The sequence below is a fragment of the Papio anubis genome, chromosome 6 (assembly GCF_008728515.1).
Source record: "Papio anubis isolate 15944 chromosome 6, Panubis1.0, whole genome shotgun sequence".
Classification (NCBI taxonomy): domain Eukaryota; kingdom Metazoa; phylum Chordata; class Mammalia; order Primates; family Cercopithecidae; genus Papio; species Papio anubis.
In genome coordinates, this window is record NC_044981.1 from 15,989,736 (window position 1) to 15,992,692 (window position 2,957).

At 44.7% G+C, this 2,957-nt stretch overlaps 1 long non-coding RNA gene across 1 annotated transcript; it reads left to right on the forward strand.

Annotated features, from left to right (window-relative positions):
- Positions 1 to 856: 856 nt before the first annotated feature.
- LOC103883494 lies at positions 857 to 2,716 on the forward strand. Its single transcript, XR_645727.4, has 2 exons — positions 857 to 2,038; positions 2,614 to 2,716. It is a non-coding gene; the product is annotated as an uncharacterized LOC103883494 (long non-coding RNA).
- The last annotated feature ends 241 nt before the right edge of the window (positions 2,717 to 2,957 follow it).

Genomic DNA, 2,957 nt, shown 5'->3' on the forward strand with positions numbered 1-2,957 from the left:
GAGGAGTGCGGGCGCCCGGCACGGGACTGGCAGGCAACTCCGCCTGCGGTCCCTGGCATGGCATCCACTAGGTGAAGCCAGCTGGGTTCCTGAGTCAGGTGAGGACTTGAAGAACTTTTATGTCTACCTGGAGGATTGTATATGCACCAATCAGCACCCTGTGTCTAGCTCAAGGTTTGTAAACCCACTGATCAGTGCCTTGTGTCTACCTGTTCTAGTGGGGACTTGGAGAACTTTTGTGTCTAGCTAAAGGATTGTAAATGCACCAATCAGCACTCTGTGTCTAGCTCAAGGTTTGTAAATGCACCAATCAGCTGTCTGTAAAATGGGCCAATCAGCTCTGTAAAATGAACCAATCAGCAGGATGTGTGTGTGTGTGTGGTGGGGAAAGGCGGGGTCAGACAAGGGAATAAACGCAGGCTGCCCAAACCAGCAGCGGCAACCCAGTCTGGTTTCTTTTCACCCTGTGGAAGCTTTGTTGTTTAGCCCTTTGCAATAAATCTTGCTGTTGCTTATTTTTTGGGCCCGGGCCACCTTTAAGAGCTGTAACACTCATCACAAAGGTCTTCATCTTCACTTCTGAAGTCAGCAAGACCAGGAAGCCACCGGGAGGGAAGAACAACTCCAGACGGGAAGACCGAACAACTGTGCATGTGCTACTCTTATGAACTGTAACACTTACTTTGAAGGTGTGCGGTTTCAGTCCTGAGGGCAGTGAGACCCGAACCCATCAGAAGGAACAAACAACTCCAGACACGCTGCTTTTAAGAGCTGTAAAACCACGAAGGTCTGCAGCTTCACTCCTGAAGTCAGTGAGACCACGAACCCACCAGAAGGAACAAACTCTGGATACACCGTGTTTAAGAACTGTAACACATACTGTGAGGGTCCACAGCTTCATTCTTGAAGTCAGTGAGACCAAGAACCCACCGATTCTGGACACATTATCTTCGTACTATATTGTGGGAGAGACGTGAGGGAGACATCCTTGACCCCAGCGGGCGATAGGAGGAGCACAGTAGATAGGAGCCCTGGCTCCTTTGTGTTTCGCAGTTCCAGGTAGATGGAAAGTGAAGGGTTGGGCTTAATGAGAAATAAGGCTCTGAGAAGAAGGTGTGCAAAAGAGTTGGTTCTTGTTTCCAGAATTTTACTACAAAAGCATAGACAACAATCTTTGGCATGGGTCAGTAGCTATAAGAATAAACCTAAAACCACTTTCAATAACCAGGGGAATAATCTTGAGTGGGAAGAGGAGGAAACAGCCATGCCTCTCTATCCAGCCTCGCCAGGCTCTTGACGTTACTGAAATAGAATAATCTTCAGAGACGCTTACAGCATGTGTTGCAGGCAAATGCTTTTGGCTGCAAGAAACAAAACCGACTGAAAGTGGCTTAAAGTATAAGGAAATTTAGTACTACACAAAAGAAAATGTCCAAAATTGCTAAATTCATTGGTTCAAAAAATGTAATCCAGGATCCAGGCTCTATTCTGCCAACCTTCATGTATCATCCTTGTTCTCCTGCTGGCTCTCCCTGTGGTTGAAGGTGGCTACTGCCTCTCTGTGTATCACAACAAGCACAACCACATCCAGAGGAAGAAGAAACTGTCTTTATGTGTGCCTCTCTTAAGAGTGAGGAAACCTTTCCCAGAAGTCACCCAGCCAAATTTCTGCCAGAACTGTTTGGTCACAATAGCCTGCAAGGTCAGTCCTAAACAAGCCATGGGCAAGACCAGGACCATCATGGCTGACTCAGATGGGTAAAAATTGGCTGCTGGAGCTAGGTTGGAGTTGGTGACTCCTTTGAGTCACATCAAGGAGAAACAGGTTCCAAAGCAACTTTGGAACTCTGCCAACAAAGAAGGGGGTGGATTGAATGCTGACTACCAACAGTAGGGTTATGAAGATGTCCTGGAGCTCCACCGATACTGTTTCTTTTTTCCAGCTTTTCCTGCTTATTAGCAAATGGCTAAAGCTCCTTTGAAAAAATAAGAGCTCTTTGATTCTACAATTTCAAATGAAAAGCGCTAAAGTATGAATGTAAGTAGGAAGAGTGTGAGTTGGATGAGTTTCCCTTTAATTGGAAAAGTCTAACATGCAGTCTTTTCTTCTTTGGAAAGAGGAAGAGTACTAGAAATCAGAAAGGTACTTGGTACCTCAAGAGGTTGGCATAACCCTTTGTATACAAATTTATTGTAGTATTTACCATCTAATGTGGTTATTTACTTATACATGTCAGCCCTACCACTCTGTGAGTCCTTAATGGGCAGGGGACTCCACTATTCTTCATCACATCCCAGAAACCAGTGCAGGCCAGCACATATTTCCTGTCCTGCCAAGCTTCACTCATGCTCACCTTGGTAGAAACTGTGATGAGAAACACTCAGCTCCGTCATGTAACCCAGACATACATTATAAGTCTGGCTCATGCTGGTCAGATGGTTCCAGCTGACTAAGTACCTTTTCTTGCTCCCAGTTCCTGATGATATTTTCTTGAAAGAATTTGTGCAAATCTAATTACCCTCTCCCCACACATATTCCTGCCCCTTACATTTTGAGTTACTGCTTCTCTCCTGCGTTTTTAGTTATTGCTTCTCAATTCTTTTCCCTTTTAGGTCCCCAGCCAGCTTCAAGCTCCAGAAGACACTCCTCTGCTTTATCTTTAACTAAATACCAGTCTATCGGTTATTTAAACATCTATTAACTACTGTAATACCACTATGGTTTTTGTCTTGGCCGCATTTGTCATTTCCTCTGATACCTTTTTTCTTAGGTTCAGGGTTTCCTATTTTCCCCATCAATTTTCTCCTCTCCTGAGACCTATAGTCCCCACTGTTCTATTTCTGCCAATCACCATCTTATCTATTATACAGGAGCAGCCACCAAACTCTCATTTCCATCAACATGCAAAAGATGAATTATGTGTCCACAAAAAGGGGAACAAACACAAAAGAGGCAG